Here is a 19,641-nt window from a genome sequence, read left to right on the forward strand (position 1 = left end):
GAGAGAGAGAGAGAGAGAGAGAGAGAGAGAGAGAAGAGAGAAAAGAAAATCGTAGGTGAATCGCGAATTCTTTCGCCGTCGTGTTTCCGCAGTGCAAGACCAGCATGGGAGCACCGCCGCGTGAAAGAGATTGTGAAAAGAGGGCCGGCAGAGCCGGCGGCGAGCCGACCAAAGGGTAGAAAAAAATCCTTCCGGACCTGCCGAAAAATGCTTGCCCGGCGTCCTCTCTCCTGGACCGTGGAGATCGCAAAATGGGGAAATATCATTTTCTCGCTCAAATGTTTGAGTAGCCCCGGGAATGGGAGTCCCGTCTTTTCGCTACACCGCTTTTCGACCTTCCCGCTCTTTTTTTCGGGGCGGTGCACGCACGTTGCATCAACGAAGATTGTGCGCGGCCGGAGAGGAAAAGCACCAGGCGGAACACCGACTAACAGAGAAACCGGACCGGGGGAAAGAAAGAGAGAAAGAGAGATTGGGCCTGCACTTTAGCCCGATTAAATAGTACGGTCCTGGCTGGGTAGCTGGTAATTACGCAAAGTGGTCGGTGGTCCCTGGTTACTTCGCGTTTTCCGGCCTCTGCTTCCACTTTCCATCTCCCTAACCTCCCCCTTTCACCCCCTTACCTCCGACCGCCTGATTCCTACGCGAGGAAAAACGAAATTTTCAAGTTCCATCGCTGCCCTTCACCACCATTCGTTGTCGTCGATGCGTATTCCCTGGCAGCCGCTACAAGTTTGTCCACGGCAAACTTCCATCGGCGATACCACGCTGCGAACTCCTCGACGAAAAATTGTTTCTTATTTTTCAGATCGGTAAATCGACGGTTTAACCTTTTCACTGGCAAGCTACGATCGTTTCCTCTCAGTGTATAGGGGCATTAACAATTTCGAAGCATCTTACGAAAATAAAACGGTTCGAAATTTCTGACAATTCCACTTTCAGTTCTCGCTTTTAGTAAAATGTTCCATTTACGTCACCTTCTAACTGTTCTTTATCTATAACTGTTCCTCCTGAGTTCATTCACTATCACCTTTCAGAAGCTTTCCACTTTTTTGTTAAATTCAACCAATAATTCGCTTTATTGTGGCATAGTTTCGACATTGGTGTAATCTATATCGCAATACGTTGTCCGAAAAATTTATTCCGTTATGAACACGTTTAATATTGTTAGTTAACACGAACATTTCCAGAGACACGATCACCTGCTCATTACTGTTTCATTTTTCTCTTATTTACCCAACCCATTCACTTTTATAAAAACACGAATTTGCATCGATTTCACTAATGAAAAATTAAACTTTCGGGATAACTTTTCTAACTTTCTTATCGTGATTGTAACAATTGAAAGATCAGCTGGATAAAAGCTCCTAGAATTAAAGACGTGAAATATCGCGTCAGAGTCTTTTGCGTAATTTCGTAACAGCTTTCGTGGCTTAAAGGTTAAAAATCATGACCGCGAAGGATATCATGATCCCGGGGGTCGGCTCAGCGTCCAAGCAAACTGAATTCCTGAGTCCCGTTCTCGCGGCAGTCGGGTAAATGACCAGGCGGCCATTAGCGGATCATAGGAATGCTTGTTCTACACCGCCTTTTTCCGGCTGGGTTTATGCTTCCCGGCCGGGCATAAATCTCGGTACTTTACGATTTTCTATACATCACCGGCCTGCTTAATTACGAGCGTCCTGTCATCGTATCGATGATTATTTATACCGTGTGCAGCGGAGGTTTATTGCACGGCCGTGTCGTTGGCGGCCCCGAGGGTGCGCCGAGCTAATGGTGTCCGACGGTGCGGGGCAAGAAGGTGTTTTATGATGTACATGTCAATCTCGACGCCATTACGAGACAAGAAGCTGGCGACTCATTCGGGGATGTTCATTGCATATTTATTAAGTCGGGGATCTCGCTCCCGTTCGATTTCTGAAAAATGCATCGAACGCGCCTCGTGCACCCGAATAATGTGTTCGTTTGCTCGTGTAACACGACTTCTCTCGACAATCGTAAAATCCCGATAGAGAACAGAGGTCTCCATTGTCTGGACGTCGTGTTCGAGATGAAAAAGCGTCGCTCCGGGGCCGAGGAGGCTCAAGAAATTGATTTGATTACGCGACTTCCTGTTCGTTTTGGAGGACTCGCGGGGACAGGATGCAACGGGGCCCGATTCACGCCGGGTACGAAGACGAATCACCCGGTCGGCCTCGATTACCAGGCGAAGATGCGTGATTCCATTTGCCTGTTGCGAATCGAAACCGCAGCTGGCCGTGGACCGCAGAGGATTGGCCACGAATCGCCGTCGATCGAATCGCTGGAATACGAATCGCCTCTCGTGGCGTCAATAATCGCTTCGATAGCCCTCCCCTCCCCTCCTCTTCGCCGCTGCTCGCCAGACGGATTTCTTTCGAGGAAGGCGAAGTGTGTCCGCGCGAAACTGCAACAAAAATTCCGTCGTCGAACCACAGCGCGTCTTGTCTGTCGTCGGCTGCATTGTAATCTGGTGTACAGCGATCGTGTCCCATTAGGGGCAGAGATCGGGGCGAAACGTTCTCTTCCTCGACGTGCCGGTGTATCGATATTTAATGAGACGTTCCCACCAGGCGCAAATTATTGGACCGATCGCAGTCGAGATCGATCCAGCCACCGGGTGAATCGGCGCGAGCAAGCCAGAGCATTTTTCCTGCGTTTAAGTGAACAATCTTCGCGAGCCTCTCGCTTCCGCCTCGATCTCTCCGTCTCTCTTTCTCTCGGCCGGCTCGCTCTCTTTTCCTCGTGGCGCGTGTAATCGGCTCGGGCAAAAGCCCATTACACCAGATGGCTTTGTCACGCCACTGACACTGCCCGAGAATTAATAACCCTGCTATGCTCTCGACGCGACGGCCACCATACTCTTTCCTTCTCGTTCCACGCCGCGTCTCCCCCTCGCCCCTACCACTTGTTCAGACCTCGCCCACCCTTCTTCAACCACCGAGCTCTCGCCCGCTTTGTACCCGGCCCCGAAACAACTTCGCCGAATTATTTGTTCGACACGATTCGATACGCGCGTTTCTGTCGTATCTTATCTCCGATCTAACGCGGCTCCCCCGACGAGCTGCGAGGATAAGCAAGGAAACACGACGGGGTAAGACCGTTTCATTAGGGCGAGGCATCGGGCTCTTTGTTGCCGCTGTATCGACTCGGTTTTTGCCACTGGCCCGGCCGATTCTGCGACACGTAACCGTGGCCAACTCTGTTTCGAGCTGTGTCTGGGAAATTAAAAAACGCCACCCCGAACGGTCCCGTCGAATCGAAGATAAAAATAGAATTTTGTTAACGAAACCGAAACTGCGGAGCTAATGTTTATCTGCAGCAAAATAAATGATGGTTGTTTATCAGATTCTGACTTGAACTCAAAGAAATATAATCTAATTATTTCTTTCGTGACTATTATTTAAAAGATTGTGGAATTCGGTTCTTATGAAGCACAGAAATCTATCGATAGGTTTAATATTTTTCATATGAATTCATTTCTCTCAGCTTTAGTGTGAAGCATGCAGTTCAAACACTTATGAATAATGATGCCGATGCTGATTATTTGCTGGCATAACAGTGAACGATGTACAACCGCGCCCGGCAGAACGGTTTTATTAATATTTTCCTAGACGTAATTTCCAGTGTCTTTATACAGCGGTTAGGTAAGTGGCACAATTACGGTAGCTAGGTGTACCACCCCTAGCCGCGACAGTTATACGTAGCTCTATACATGAATCAATACACAAATTGTTTCCACCGATTATACTATGGAAAGCCTCTTTATCGAGACGGTATGAAATCCTCCCTTGTTAATTTTTCCCTCGGTCGGAGTCGTTCAATTTTATTTTATTCATGAGCAATTAGAAACGTCGTTCTCTTGGAGATCGCGTAACGAGGTCACCTATTCGTTAAGGGGTTAATCAAAATCCGATAAGATCCGAAATAAGAAGAGAGGATGAACAGGGAATCCAGAAATTTATTTCTGGTCAGGTTTAATCGAACGAGAATGAACAAGCCGAAGGAAAAGGTGCACGCACACCGGGGAAAATAATTTGGCGATTTTCTAGTTTGAAAAGCGAATGGAATGGAAGAATCGTTCGGCGGATTAGCGGATCGTCGATCGGGCCGGGGAAAAAAGAGGCCCGATAAAATCGTCTGGCGAGTGTTGCGAGAGCTCGCACGTGTGAGCGGAGTTAATGCAACTGCGCGCGTAGCGTCCGCGCCGCGCCGTAGCAGCTCGTAATGCAGTTCTGCTTTTCGGAGCTTTCATACGCCCCCGCAACTCGTGTGTGTTCACGGAACCGTGCCGTGTACACATTACTGGTTTTCCCTGGTTACCGCGTATCGAGTGTATATCGCGTTCTCCTGCACGTAACCGCAATACTGTGGATCATTGTTTTCGAAAATACGGAAGAACAGCGCGGCGGCTGGTTTAGACCCCAGCAGCTAACATTTGCACGAAACAGTTTGCTGTTCCGCGTAAACAACCGTGTCTGGATTGACAGCGGTTTTTCGGGGCCAGACTTCGCTCTTATTGTTAGTTTAATCGGCCGATACCAGCGCGAAATCAAAACGGCCGCTAATTACCGCCGACTGTCCGATCAAATCAATTTTAAAGTGCTGGGTAATCTAGTATGGACCTACTCGACCTAATAAACCTGAAATTTTACACGTGCGTTTATAAATGTTCGAAATAACAGCTCAAATTCTTTTAAGTCACGTTATTAAAAATTGTGAGAATTATTAATAAATGCGCAAGTCTGAAAATGAGTTTCGATTAATCTTTGAAATTAATTCATAAATATTACACTGAAAATACACGTCTAGAATACAATGCATCCTGAAGAGGACTACATTTTCCGATATTGTTTTATACTCCGCGGTTCCAGTTTCTTCACATTGAGAATATTCTCAAGCGAAACTGGCAAACGTATCGATTACAAACTTTCCAGTTACATTGATCAACGCTTGGAGAGAGTATATCAAATTTTACCGCTTGAAAGTAACGGCTTACGACGCAGTTCTCGCCAATTAATACGCAAGAATATTTCATTTCGTGGTAATTACAATGGGCGATCGAATTATTACAACCATGGTAAGAAAACCGTACTTCCTATCCAAGTATCAAATAATAACATCTGCAACCTTACTGAATGTTCGTTCACAATTCCTAAACTTCAGTAGTCCGTAAAAGAACAATAAAAATTCAGAGTACCAAGGTTTCCATTTCAAAATTAGCTTTACCCTAAATTTGCAAGTTTACGCAAGTGTCTCTAAAAATTTGATCGCCCACTGCACGTTCCCAGGACGCCGTGCGATCATTTTGTGAGGGTCCTCGAAATGAGAATACCAGTGTTCATTGAACCGTGTTTCATTTTCTGGTTTAATGGCGAAGCCGGTTGGGTGGAGGATGAGGGCTGTGGAATCATCGCCGGGTAAGATGAGCCGCGTCCCTGTCTCCTTACCGAAAATCCGTTTTTAATAAGGAGCCGGAGGAAAATATTTGAGTAAGAGCGGGGCCGTTTTGCGTGGAGACGTGTACCGAGTCCCGGGATAGTATAATAAATTCCCTTCTCCGCTCGGGATTAATCGTATCGAAGAGTCGGCTTCGGTGGATTAAAAGCTTTCCGTATTCTCGGCGATGTCGGCTGCCTCCTTGAGAGAGCGAGAGACCAGACCGGCGGCGGGGCCACTCGCCTTTTCTGCCGAATTTAAGCCTGGACCGATCCGGCATGGCGGCAACGCGCATTTAAATTGATGGCTTCACGGTCCCTTGCATTTCGCGCTGCGTGTACTCGATATCTCTCCCTATCGTCTCCCCCCGCGTGCCCCTCCCACCTTCTGGGAGAGCCGGTGCTACCCCTCCGCGCCGCTCCGCGGCTCTCGAGCTTTATCCTATTAATCAATGCGCATAAATTGTTTTAAGGGAATCGTTACTGCCATTCAGACACGCCATATAATGTCGCCGGGGTTAATGTCGCGCGCGGAACAAGGGGGAACCGAGCGGAGCCGATCGCGGGCCGGAGAGGGCGCTGCCGGATCGGAATCATTAGATGTAACGCGAAATAGACGCTGTTCCCGAGGATTTATCGTGCGGAAGCCGGGAATTCGGGGCTCTGGCCTCTCTCCCGCCCTCTCTCTCTCTCTCTCTCTCTCTCTCCACCCAGCTTTCTATTCGTATCGGCGCAACGAGAATCGACTTCGTGCCAGAGGGCTTAATCGAACACCCTAACCCGCACCCTGCGCCTCGCGCGAACCCTCCCACACCCCCGCAGCCGCACTGACGCCGAACAGACTGCACCGGCGAGGCTCTGTCCGCGTGAAATTTACGAGTGTCGACGGGGAAAGCCTTAATGCCAATGGCTCCACCGGAACGGCTTTACTGGAAACACCGGTAGTTGGCCAAGGTAACGCCTCCTTCGCACCACCGTCCTGATTTTCTTTGTCCCCACGCTTGTACCCCGTGCAACCACACTTGCGAATCGCTGCACCTATTCCTCCTAGCGACACACCGCCGATCGGACCGCAAGAAGTGGCCGATCGATCTTCAGGAAACTGTTCCAATGACAAATGTATCGCAGCCTTGCGGCGAAAATGAAACGACTTTCCCGGAGAAGAGAAGAATTATTTTCCTAATGCAATTCGTAAGCGGGAAGAATAATGTTAACAAACAGGTTATGCGTTACAATTTAATTCAGGGGGTTTCTCTCAAACAAACTGATCTGCGATCCACGATCAACAACCCCCTAGAATCTCCTGTCACATCGTAGCAGGTGGAAATATTTTTCGAGCACTTCAATTCCCACGCGGACATGCGACTCCTGATTCACCGGGTTCGCTTCAATCGGCAAGCGGAATAAGTTTGTTCTCCGCAGGGGACGTAGATGGCCGCCTAGAGGCTCTATGAAATTAACGCACGTGCGTGGGTGATATTTCAAAAGCAGTCGACGCCCTTCCTGGTTTTCAGCGGGGATGGCGGCGAGGCTAAACGGAAGGAGACCCGCATAATGTCGCACGTAGGAAGCGAATAAGTAACCGAGCACGCGGCAGGAGACGCGAGTACATTTTTCAAGGGCCGCGGAGAGGAACGGGGAACGGAAGGGGGTGTGGGTCGAAGGTGGCTTAACTCGCGTTATTCTCATCGTCGCCGGAGCAAACGACTGGCTTCTCGAAGGTGGTTTCTTTCTCTCAGACCACGCGCACCCTCGCAGCCCCTCTTTTTCCCGGCGGCGGATTCGCAGAGGCCTGCTTCCGGTGGTTGGCGTCCCGACGGAAATCTTACGGGGGGTGGATGGCGCGGCCGACGACGATAGAAACGGGAGAAAACGGAGAATCTTCCGACACGAGTGGCTCAGGGGGTAGAGGCTCGTTTTCTCACTCGTATATCCAGCTTTATCCGGTCGGTCGTCCGGCTCGGCGAGATTTATCGGCGATACCGTTTTGCCGGGCGCAAAGCGTCACGCACGCGGTAATAACGAATAATGCCGAGCAGTTAGAGGGCCTGCCCTTCCCGTTCTTAAGTGAAAAGTGAGCCCTCGTTCCGTGGAGTAGATCCCTAAGCCGGGCTCGGGCACGCCGAACACGCCGGGGAAAAGGAGAGAACGAAGGAGGAGGAACCGGGGGGTGAGTTTTCTAAAAGGGGTCGAATAATACAATCGTTACGCTGCCTCTTGTCCTTTTCGCGGCGTTTCCTCGCCTCTCCGGTAAAATATTTCACGTAACCGTGGCGATGCCGCGCTCCGCCCGTCTCGTTTGTATCAATTTATATGCGTTCGCTCTCTCGGCGTACTCGTGGCTCCCCTTTTTTCCACCCCGAACCCCGTCTCTCTCTCTTTCTCTTTCCCGCGACTCCGTTCCGTTAGCACGTTTCTACTTTTCTTTTCCCTTTTTTCTTTTTTAACAATCGCGCTCGGCCACGTTCTTCTCTCTATCATCGATCTCAACTCCTCCGGAAAACGAGCGAGAGGCGGCCTCCGGTTGAAAGGCTATAATAAGAGAAAAGGAAAACTCGGGACAATGGACGCGCCACGCCGCGCCGAGCGCGGGCGCGCGCGAGCTCGCGCACTCTCTTGCAACCGGCCGGGTTTAATTATTTTATCTCGCGAGACGGAAACGTCGTGTGTTCTTTTAATTGTTTCTCTGTCCCGCCTTCAGACTTTCCGCACGGGCTGGCTCGATTCTATTTATTTTCCTCGACGATGCCCGCCGAGCTGTGCGCCACGCTCGACCACTCTGGAACTCCAGGTATTCGCCATCGACGGCGAGAACGATCTTTCGGTACGCTGCACGTTCCTTTCCCTCTAACCTCTTTCCTTTTTCCCTTCTTCTTTTTCCTCTCTACCCTCTCGCCGCCTCTCCTCCGCCTCCTCGCCTTCTTCAACGGTCTCCGGCCACCCCTTGCGAAATTATCAGCTCCGCACGGTATTCGCTCGTAAGTATTTTATGTCCTCTCGCCCGCGTCATCTCGCGACGCGAACAACCCCCGCTCGTTTGTTTGCAGCTCAAACAACGCGGATAACCGGGCCAGACCTCGCCGACGGTTCTCCGCTTCGCGCGAATTTTCGCCACGCCTAAACAAATTTCCAACGGACCGCTGAGCCCGACAGCCGCGCGTCTCGTTAGCTTCGTTATTGGGAGACACAGTAGTCTAATTGTAACGAGAATGTCTCGCGGAACGTACAAAATCTTTCCTGGTCTTCGAATCTCCACGATTTCACCGCCGCGAGCCTGCCCAAGGAAATTTTCCACCCCAAAGGAAATGATTAACCCTTTGCACTCGAGTGGTGACTCTGAAGCACCACTAGAAATTGTTGTGGCATTATTTCAAAGAAATTACAAGAAATATTACAAAATATTTGTAACATTACAACATTTTTATTCAATAGATTACTAAACACTTAAATATTATATGTGTAAATCGGATCAGTTTCGTATGAATAAAATAAAAATATTCTAAGACGAAAGAAAACTTTAGTTTTAGAATGAAAATAGCGCCGAGTGCAAAGGGTTAAATTACATTTCTGCAAGCGGGTTGCTGATAATCCAGAAATATTTAACCCTTCGTAACACTGCGTATTCTCCGAGTCTTGATCTATTTTTCTATTTCTTCGATCGAATTTTGTAATTTTATATGTATTATATATTTTATGCATATTTTTCTCAAACGTTGGCTGGGGTTTGAAAAACTATTGAACAATCTGCGGGGGAAATGGGATAAAGTTAAACAGGTGCAAACTCGTTTTCGAGCGAACCGAAACGCGGTTTGGTTCCGCGGAAGGGTTGAGAGAGCAATAGGTCGAATAAATCTGAGCTTTTCTGTTTCGCTAAGTAAACTGGTTCGATTCCGTGGAATTTGTATGGTCGGGCAGCGAACGTGCGGCCGATACCAAAAACGTCTGCGCGACGTGAAATATTTTTCTAATTCGGCGGGTCGGGTTCGATACTGACCGCGAGGCAGCATTTCGTTTCGAGAGGTAGGTAGAGCCGGTCGGTGTAATAACACATTTCGGGATTGTTCGATGTCCGGGACGGCGGGGGACGATAAAAAAAGGTTAAAACGCGTTCTGTCCGAGCCAGAAACGCTCCACTACGATAATCGAGTGCAGCACTTTGCAGTTTTCATCTGTGCCGCCTGCAATAACATTCGATTTCTGATATGTACGGTCCTCGGGCTCGGGCCGAGTGCCGGTGGCGGCGGCGGCGGCGGCGGCGCGGCGTGCGTCGTTGTCGTCCAGCGAATTCTTTCCTTCTCTTGGATCCTGCAATCGTATTTTCAGACTGTCGATTTCCTCTCGGGCTTCCCGATGAAAGGACCGTGCACTCGAGCGAATACTTTCGCGAGCCTTTCGGGGCCAAGCAGTCGAGCAAAAGGGGAACAACGTCCAACCGATCGATTAAACCCTTTGCCTTAAATCTTGCTACGTAGTCAAAATTCTATTCGATCAACCAGATAGCAGCTATACCCCTCCCATACCTCAGACAAACGACGAGAGGCTAGTTTAATTCACTACTTGGGATCTTACGTTAAATTATTAGTTGAAGACCTGGATTAACCATACGTATACACGTTCTACGATTTTTAAACCTTTACGAGCGAATAGTGGCAATGAGACAATAGAAATATTATTAAATTGCTGACGTGGATGGACAACTATAAAACACTGCTACTCAGTTAACGACACAAAGGACGGCACCGAGAGGACACGAAATACAGTTTATTTAAGCCCTGTGCCCAAGAAGAAATGTCAAACAAATTCTTATTGAGCACATATTTTTTCCTTCATTTACCTCCTTCGTTGAGTCTTGAGAAAATCGGTTTAACAATGCACTGGACTGCATCCGAGTCGAAGAGAGTGACAGAACGCCGAGTACCGGCGTTAAATTCACAACTGAAGCATCGAGTTCGATATCCACGTATTACTGGCGAATGCATCGTGAAATTTATGAAGAGTGCATAAAACTGAATATAAATCCCATAGCGTTTACCGATTAAAAAGTGAAACGAAGGATGCAGTCGGATTCGAGGGACAGATTTTCGCAACGAGTTTGGGTTGTTGGTCGTTTGCAGCGGCCGCAATTTCGCATCGAGCGTAATCGAGCAAAACGCCCGGGGGCCGAGGCGCGCGTACAAACAGGGAAGCCGCCGTGCGATCAAACTTTATGTTCCACTTAGATTCTCCATAGCTTCCGCTGGTCGCCGTGGCTGCAAACACGTCATCGCAGTTGCCGGGCACGTCTAGGAATGCGTTGCGTTGGTCGCGCGTCGATATTATACACGGGGGCGAGGTTCGATCGTTTCTCCGCGACAGAGAGAGAGTGAGAGAGAGAGAGAGAGGAAGAGACGAGAAGGTGAGAAACTCTGAGAGAGAGCAAACATCAAGAACGCCGCGGGTGAAAATAGAAGGCTGCAACGAAAGCATCAGCTCCAGAGGGGGTGGAGAGGGGTGGTAGAGCCGGTATATACCGATGCACGCGAAAATGTCAAGCGCAATTTCTGAAATTCCATCGTGTCGCTTCCCCCTGCCACTCAAATGCCGCGCTGCACCCCTCCGCGTCCTCCTTTCACCCCTTGTCCGCCAATCTGTAAGAGAATTTCTCCCCTACCCCCGAAGCCCCGTCTTCGTTCGAACTCTGTCTTGCTTCCGCCCCCGTTCTGGCCTGCTTGAAAGCATATCGAGGGTAAATGTTGCCCGTGGCGCGACTTCTAACGTTCGAAATTTCGGAGACCGATCGCAGTCGGGTTCGATAGCCTCCAGAAGTGCCCACCATAGAATTATCCCCTCGATTCCCACGAAATTTATGCGCAATATCAGTTTTCCAGCTGAGAGAGGTAGCCCTACTGTTTTAAAGAAGCAAACTGATTTTCAAGATACTATACGCGGCCGTAAGTTTGAGAGCCATCTCCTCTCTTTGAATACGAACGATAGGGGTGAACGATAGGCTATATTATACGCAAGTTTCATCAAAATTGAAGGGGACCACTCGGGAAACGCCCCTCCGGGATTCTCCTCTTTGAAATGCACAATCAGGCCCATTGTTTCCTATCGAAGTACCGTGTCTTCCGCTCAACCCCTTCGTTCGAGATCTCTTTCATTGTTACCCTCGTCAAAACTACCCTGTTTTTTGATAACTTGCTGCCGAGAGAAAGATTTCTAGTTGCTAGAACGCGTTTGCTCTAGTGATTAAACATTGTTAATATTCCTATTAACCCTCTATAAATGCAATATTGAAGTGACGCATCCGTTATTTGTATTTTTCAAGCCTTGCTTCAGTTTGTCGCTAAAGTTTAGTAACGAAAGAATTCCTTGATTAGAATTTTACAGACTTTCGACTGAAAGTAATTTCATAGTTTCTATTTCAGTGCAACATACTGGTATGAGGAGTTTCTTTTGCAGATGTTGAATATAGTTTAAATTCAGGATTTTTGTGTACGCGTGGTTTCTGTGAAAAGTGCAGCCGTCTAATTGACAGAATAAGTTTCTCTAAAGCGACCGATGTAAATTGGACGCGGACAAATGGCTCCTGGGAGAGTGCGCAGACAACGATCACGTCGGATCGTGATTCGTGTAGGTCGCATAAGTCCACGGCGACAGTGAATGCGGGCCGACAGCGTCCTCCCCGTGCGAAAATAAAATTTAGTCGCAATACATCTCCGCTCGGAGCTTCTCTTTATTCCGTTCCATCTTGTTCCGTGACGTGACCCCGTTCCCGATTGTCCTCTCGCAGCGTTCCGCCGCGGTGCACGTGCGCGTCTGGCAGCTTGCATTCCGTGACGTGCATATATGCGACGGTGCATCGGAAGGAAGCGACCGCGGCCGAGGGTGGCGCGTCGGGCGTCCTCGACGAAGACACGCGTTACATCCGCGGGACTGACAAAATCGCGAATGGCAGAGCGAGGGAGACTGGCACAATAGAAAAAGAGACCGCTCACAATGGGACAGTTGCTCGATCGAAAATGATTTTCGTAATTTCATTGCTTCGACGCGTGACTTCTCTGACAAGTACCGGCTCCCGAAATAATCGGCGATGTTCGTCACCATAAACGACCTTCCAATTGACTCGCCAAGTTTTCCTCCTAACTTCATTTTTGTCGAACAACTTTTTCAAGTGGGAATTCCTCGGTATTGGATTTTGGGGCAATTAGAACTTTTGAGAGCAATTTATATAACCCTTATATTAAATGCAATTCGATACGACCAGATATACTATTTGTTATCAATGAATTTTCGTATAAATTCAAAACGAGTGTCCTCCTGGGATGATAATATGTTGCTGATAATAATGGCTACTGATAGTGAGCAATATTTTACTTCAATGTGTACAACGTTACAAGTAGACTGCAGATTTTACGAAATAGTGAAAATATTTTAATTGCCAAGATAGAATTATTAAAAAAGGAATAAGTGTCTATGTAGCTTCTGTAGCTTGAAATTAATGAAGACAATTTCTGTAGTCTAATTATAAGAAACATACGACATATCGGAGACGTCATCGGAATCGATCTTGTTTTACTCGCAATTTTATGTTTCGAGCAGCCGTCAATGTACAATGCAAGTGGCAAGTTTTGCAATATTTGGAATAGAATGTTGTATGAGTTTTACCTGGAACAACTTCGACAAGCGAACTTTGGTCGCTTTCGTCGAACACTGTGTGTCGCGACGAGTGTAATTGTAATCCGTGGGCTCTCGCATGCACCGGACAAAGCTGCTGCGTTTTCATGCGCATGCACGCGTCCGCACGCACGTTCCTCGCGTTTATCGGGACCCGGAACAATTCATTTGCAGGACTGCTCAAAGAAAATCGGCGATCGCGGTCAGCAATTACGCGTCCTTTGTGCATGCCACGGCGACGGTAATTCTTGAGCTCGTCGGGTTATTATACTACGGTTCTTTTTCTCCGCGGCGAGGCAAAAGAGAGAGAGAGAGAGAGAGAGAGAGAGAGAGAGAGAGAGAGAGAGAGAGAGAGAGAGGGTGAACAACAGGGAAATGAGCGACTGCAAGTTCGAGCGGCTTTAAGCGATTGTCGGTGGACACGGAATTTGTCAGGCGGTCGATGAAACTGTCAACGGGGTTTAACTGTCGAAGATCCGAGCACTTCATACACAGCACGGCACTCTGTGGCGTTTATAACTATTGCGTTCGTCGAATAATACAATGTCCATTTCTTAGGCAATTCAATTTAACGACTGAGAACTTCATTTCAATTTTACGTGATCATTGGGCTACGGATTGTATGTACATGTGACGAGAAGAAGTAGTTGCAGAATTGAAGACGTAGAAGAATCAAAGAGAGCTGATATGTTATTTTCCACCTACCAATATTATTAAATAAAGAAAAACATTCATATTTCTTGCGACAATAATCATATAACAGTAGTAGTATATAACAGTGTAGTGAAAGGGTTCACATGCTCCTCGAGCGAAAGTTTACCTACTATCTGTAGCAAATACTGCAAAATTGATTACTTTTCTATGATTGTAGTTGGATATATCTTTTGAACATACGAAATTACGCATGAGACACAATTGGTTGATTTAAAACGTGAAGTGTGGAGAAAACCACATGATTATCGTTTGTGCAACTATTTTTGGGAATGCATAAGAGTTCAAATTAATCTCTTGTGTGATGCACTGTACATTTCTGAAAAAACATATCCAAGCCGAATAGGAATTGCGAAACGGTTAATTGAAAGAGGTAAAATCAATTTCAGTCTGGCATTGACTGTCCCTGTATTGGCTCGAAAGGGTATACAGTGCTTAAAAATTTTGAAAAAAAAAAAAAAGTACAGGGGAGCTGGAGTATGAAATAGGTGCTCGACAGTATTGGCGCTATCGAGCCAGCCATGGAATAATGAACTCGCGCAGCTGTGGAGCCAGTATTTTCAGCCATTAAATGGGTAGAAAATCGGCGGGCGTTTTCGTCGCTGCAAAACCGCAGTGTCGTACAGGAAATTCCAGGCTAATCCGACCACCGACGAAACAAAACTCGTCATGGGGGTGGGACAGGGGGGCACGCGGTGGGTCGACGCCTAAAACAGTGGCGCACGAGGTCGGCCGGGTAACACGCGAATATGCAATTATTTTTAATTGCACGGGGGAGCGATCGCATCCGGGGTTTCCGCGGCCGCATTAAAATGCGTCTGGGTGTAAAATTGAAACCTGCAAATCCGTCGATCCGCGCGCGTACACGGGCCCCAGACCCCTGTCCGCCGATTCGATAATGTGATTTTCAACAAATAATTTCGTGTAGGTCGACCCCTAGTCGGTTTCGTGTCTGGAACACAAGGCTTCCGCACGCCTGACGAGACTCGCGGACGGTCTGCCCGATCATTAACGCATTTTGTGCCGGGAATCATCGCGAAATCGCGGTGTGCAACCGATCACGTCGAGCAGCGAGGTAATTATTGCTCGATCCTCGCTGGGGGCACGCCGCGTTCAAAGAATTTCACGCGGCCAATCTGGAAGATAAATTAAATTACTCCTTCGATGATTTATGATTCAGAGTCTTTGTATGTTCGTGACATCTTCTTGCACGACACCGGTATTTTTATTTTGACCACTCGACTGCGGAAGGCGTGCCTACATATGTAACGTACGCTCAAGAAATTTTGATCACGTTAAACTGAAGTGACTGAGCTTTAAGTATCTAGGAACGTTTCACGTTTTTCCGATTTTCACGTTTAATTTGAGAATTATTTTAGTTGACAACGATTATCCTGTAGCAAAACGTTCATGGGTGCGATAGAGCGCTGCAGTTGAAAGGTTTTGAGAATCTTTGTAAAATATTTCACGAAAATGGAGATTCGCAAAGGATGGCAGATTGAAATGACTAGCCAGCGAGATGGAACCAATGAAGCTGGTTCGCCCGAACTTTTCGACAGTTGGGTTCATCGGAGATCGCGAATTCCAAGGGCGAAACGTGGAACCGTTGAGCGGGGCGGCGTTTTCCGGAGATCGGTTCGCGAATCGAAACGGAGCAGGACGATGCGGCGAGGAGATAAGCGGGTTCTTAGAATTTCACCGCGTTCGAAGCCGCGTCGGGAATGCGTTCCCCTCGCGAGCGGACTAGAGAGTCTCGATTACCGATCTTCAAAAATCCGCAAGCTAGTCGGGTCCGCGGCGGTGGTTTCCAAGGAATCGTATTCAACGCCGGAAAAATCGGTCGCCGGAGATTACGCCTGGCTCTCTCTCTCTCTCTCTCTCTCTCTCTCTCTCTCTCTCTCTCTCTCTCTCTCTCTCTTCGTGCGACCATCCAATTGTATCGGATGCGAGGAACGCTTAGGCTCCACTTACCTTCAAGAGGCTGTTTCGCCACGCGATGCACTTCCGAGATGGGAATCGCGTTGTCATCGGGTTTATCGCAATTATCGTGGCGCTTGTGCAAATACGCGCGAGCGTACGCGTCCGTGGGAATGTAATTAGCTCTGGACTGCCATGCCGTGGCAAACAATAACCGCTGCGAACAGAGGAAAGTGTGCGGGGTACGGGCGAATCCGAGATTTTTCCAGATATCCTCGATAACGATGCGCCTACCCGGTGCATGTCGTTTCGCTTCCATTAAATGAACGTCAACGAGTTTTATTTCAATTATTCCGGGCGGGAAACGTGCAATCTACCGTCTGGTCTCTTATATTGGCGTTCTTTCGCGCAACTGAACTCGATACTCTTGAAAAAAACCCCTAACGAATGTAGCCACTACTTTGGATCTCCAGCGAAATCATTTCGCCTCTAAAATTTTTGCTGATTTGAGATGACTGCCGATCCAATTTTCCACTGAAATCGGTACCTACTTTAACCCTCGTTTCTACGGACGAACATTCTGTTTCGATACACTGTACAATGATTCCTTTCTGTTTATGTTGCACGATGTACCTAAGATGTTCAATTATAAATGAAACACAATTTGTTGATTGCACCCTTCGACGTCTGTGCACCGTACTGACTCCAATTAATGTTTCAAAAGTCACTGCACCACGCCAGACTATTAAGCAGACGTGACATACGTTGATTTATTATCGTTTACACTGTAGAACTTGAAGGCGCGATTATGGATAGTTGAAAACTTTTACCAGAACTTGAAAATAGCTACGAAACAGACGACAAAGTCTAATCAATCAACCCACTGTGATGCCAAACGACATCGATTGTGAAAAACGGAACGAAGAATCAGCCGTCGTTCCTGAAGAGTTGAACTGCAAAGCGAAGATGAGTGAGGTGTCGAGGGTAAAAAATAGTGTTTACCGATAGTCGATGCAGGGAACCAGGTGTCTCTCGAAGTAGACAGGAAGGCAGGTGAAAGTGACAGAGCAGATAGTTCTCGAAGTCACTCGAGCAATCAGCGGAGCGAAAACCGCAAGTACACTTTTAACGGCTAACGTGGTTTGGTTTGGACAGAGGTGGATTTGTCGGGTGAGGGGCGGGGGCGGGGAGGGGGGGGGACAAGGGGAGGATAACGCCGCTGCGTCGATGAAAGGAGAATCGTGCACGCTCGATTCTATTCACGCGATGAACGCGCGCGGGCACAAGGTTAGAAGAGATAAGCATCGTCGGATTAATTATGCGTAATGCGTCGGACGTGGGTCCGCGTACGTGCGTTTGCGCCGCGCGCGCGCGCGCGTGCACGAAGACCATGCTAGCTCCGCTGCCGGCTAACGCATTCAATTATCATTGTTGCTCCGAGAGAGTTTACAGATGTTTCCGCGATAATCACGCTGCTGGCCGATTGCGCGTTTATCCTGCCGGCCCGTATTAACCGCCATTGAATGGCAACGGTAACGAGAGAGGACCCGGTGCACGCCACTCGGGCTAATGCGATGCCGACTCCGACGCCGACGCCGACGCCGACGCCGATGCCGAGGGCTGCGATCGAAACAACTGGGAGGACACGAGCCGCTGACTCGGACACGCGACTTAATTAGGATAGGTCTGGGGTTGGGTTGAAAAATCTCTACGAATCTGCTGCTACCGGTCTAGGATTCTTCGTTGTCAGTCGCTCTGAAACGAACCTCGACTTCGGTCCATTTTGTGAGACAGCTTTAGACTGCTGTGAGGAATCTTCACGGTCATTGGTGCGCTCGTTTGTGGAACTAGGGGGTTGCAGTGCTAAAAATTGTCAGTCCCTCTGAAAGGGAGGGGTGGATCACCGGGAGCTTACACGAGCCCTAGAGGGTCTGACTTCTAGCTCGAAAGTGCTGGACCCTGACAGACACCTTCTCCTTTGATGAGCACCCTGACCTTCTCCTCTTCCTTCGACTTTCATCTTACCAAATTTCCTATTCCTCAATCCTCTCCTTTCCTAATCCCTTTTCTATGTAGATTCCACTTTTCCCTAGATCTTCTCCTACCACTTCCTTTGAACCATCCCTTTCCAAGACCCTTCGCTTCCTTAGACTCATACCTAAAGCCTCCTCTCCCTTTCCTAAATCGTTTCCCTCTTTCTCCTAGATGCTTGCCATACTTGGAACATTTTCCACATTTTTCTCATCACTTCCCATTTCTATATCCGCTCGCAACCCCCATATTGGCGACCAATTAACCCTTCAATGCCCAGGTTTACTTTGACCCAAAGTAATGGAATCATCATTTAAGTACTCAATTTTGTATTGATTAAATTGAATGATTGTCACATTCAAGACAAAAATTTATAAATATAGCTGTGAATGGTCTTATGAAATATCAATTCTACTGCTGTGAAAGAGGTCAGCAGTCGGTTAAGTAAATAATTTCAGAGGTTCAGCATCGAAAATTCATTACATAAAGTGTCTTGAAGCTATAAATTGAAATAACAATGTCCAAAGAATAGACACGCGACTTGTAGTAGTTTCATTTTCGGAAGAACGCAGAAAATTGTTGAAGGAATTACAGTTAATGAACACTGTGGTACCCGCTTACCGACACAAGGGTTGAAACCACCCTTTTCGTTCTCCAATTTCTCCTCCCGTTCCGAGTTCATTTCGTATATCAGGGGACGGTATTCCGCCTCGTAAATGGGTAATAATGTTTAAAGTATTCGCGCATAGAGTACGACCCAAATTCACGCACCGGTTTGCCTCGTTCCGGGAGCTATCTCTATAAAGGATTGACACTCGTTCCAGTTTCGGAAGTAACGTGAAAGGCGCTCGAAGGCCTTGACGTACAATTTCGACGGCAAGAAACGAATGTATGACTGCGCACCGTGGAACGGAAATAAATAGTTGGGAGTTTCTGCTAGGATTCCGGTTGCAGGGAGGGGGCGGAGGGAAACACGGTATTGGCGTTGCCGCGCTCTATTTCCGTCCCTCTGTTTTTCGGAGCCCTTTTTCTCTTTGCCGGCGCTTCGTTTCGCTTTCTATGCTCCTTCTCCGTCGCTCCAGTCATCGGTCCGAATGTTTCCATTCGACGGCACCCCATTGTGCAGCACCCGGTAAATGCCGAAACGCTGATGCGAAAACTGTTTTCCTTTTTTGCCTTCGTTAACCCACATTCACGGTTCGGTTCGGTTCGGTTCGGTTCGGTTTGGTTTGGTTCGACCCGCGTCTCTGGAACCCGGCCGCGGCGAGTGCAAGCACGCGCGCAACACACAGACACACATGGACCCCCGCGTGTTGTCGCTGCACGCCCTCGCCGAGCCCTTTCGCGCTCGTTTACTTTGTTCGGCCTGCGATCCGAGCCGATTTGTTGTGTTTACCGACAATAGTACACAATTACCCCTTTCGTGCGCGGCGCGGGACTTGCTGCTGCTGCAAAAACGAAAACAGGAAAGACAGGGGGAGGGGCAGGGGCGGGTATACGCCGAATCAAATTTGTCGGGGCCGAGCGTTTTGTCACGGGGCCGCCTCCTCGCAAAAATCCACGTCGAGACGGCCCGTCATCGCTGAGCGTGGATAGCAGGTGCGCCAGTTGGATTAGGCGGGAAATCGCGCGGATAACATGTTTTCCTTCGGTAATACCGCCCGACAAAGGGATTTCACGGGGACGCGACTGACATCGAGTTTAAATCTCCCGGAAAAAAAAAACGCGTGCACGGTGTCGGACGCTGGTAAACATGGCCCGAGCGGGCTGGCAGCGCGATGATCCGCCGGATCGGCTGAATTTAGAAACGGTTTTGCCCTGGCTACCAATTTTTTCAGGGCTGTAGACCGTAAAATTTCAAATGGACATG

At 48.3% G+C, this 19,641-nt stretch overlaps 1 protein-coding gene across 7 annotated transcripts in view; it reads left to right on the top strand.

The window, feature by feature from the left end:
- LOC143362660 (latrophilin Cirl) overlaps nucleotides 1-19,641 on the top strand; it is a 546,952-nt gene that overhangs the window by 198,379 nt on the left and 328,932 nt on the right. The gene's annotated exons all lie outside the window — the stretch shown is intronic.

The sequence above is a fragment of the Halictus rubicundus genome, chromosome 17 (genome assembly GCF_050948215.1).
Source record: "Halictus rubicundus isolate RS-2024b chromosome 17, iyHalRubi1_principal, whole genome shotgun sequence".
Classification (NCBI taxonomy): domain Eukaryota; kingdom Metazoa; phylum Arthropoda; class Insecta; order Hymenoptera; family Halictidae; genus Halictus; species Halictus rubicundus.